The following is a 923-nucleotide window of genomic DNA, read 5'->3' on the forward strand; positions in this document are numbered from 1 at the left end:
CGGCCCTGAGTGGGGCTGGCGGCAGCAGGGATCCTCCCTGGCAGTGAAACTCACCCTCGCAGTGGGGTTCAAAGGGGTGCGAGCCCCATGATGGCAAACTCCTCCATGGGCCGTGGCCCTGTGCTGGTCCTCATTTTGCTTGGTAATAATTTCAACTTCTCTGTGAGGTACTGTTATGTGGTTAAGAGTAGCACAGAAAGTAAGAAGGAGCAAGAAAGCAACTTAACTAATCCTGGGATGGCGCTTGTGCCGGGCTCAGCTCCTTTTCAGAGTTATAATCCCTTTCTAGATGAAAGGGAAATATTTGCACTTGTACGGTATATCTCGTTTCCATTAGTGTGACCAATCTTCTCGAGTGGCGGCGCTGAGGCGATGACAAACACACAATGGTTTGATTATCCCCTCACCGAGGGACGTGGCAAAACCTCAGCATTTAAAATATAAGTGTAGGGGGGTTGAGCCATCTAGGCGTGGGTGTTATTCACTAGCGTGAGATCCACTTTTCCAGTAATGCAAGTGACAGCCAGTATTGAGTGGAAATTGATTATCTGTGTGAAGCACGGAGTAAAAATAGAAGCTTTGTGTCAAACCCCACGTATGTTTTGACTAAATCCTAGATAACAAGAAGAATGGATAAAAGACAGAGATTATACAGAGAACACCAAAACCAAGAAGCCAGGATTAAAGAAGAAAAGGATCTGAGTGGGTTAGAGCAATTAATGATTGTCAAGTGCCATCCTTGCATCCAGCTGGGACTGCTGCGGCTTCTTCTGGGTACGTCCTGCATTACAGGTGCTCTGATGTGCAAACCTGCACGAGGCACTTCCAGTTCGCGGTGCTAAAGACCCCAGGCTCAGGTCAGCCCAGGCCAAGGTTCAGGGGGCTCACCGTCAGTTTTTGAACCATCCACCACCGTAAGTGAA

The sequence above is a fragment of the Charadrius vociferus genome, unplaced genomic scaffold (genome assembly GCF_000708025.1).
Source record: "Charadrius vociferus isolate BGI_N301 unplaced genomic scaffold, ASM70802v2 scaffold1077, whole genome shotgun sequence".
Classification (NCBI taxonomy): domain Eukaryota; kingdom Metazoa; phylum Chordata; class Aves; order Charadriiformes; family Charadriidae; genus Charadrius; species Charadrius vociferus.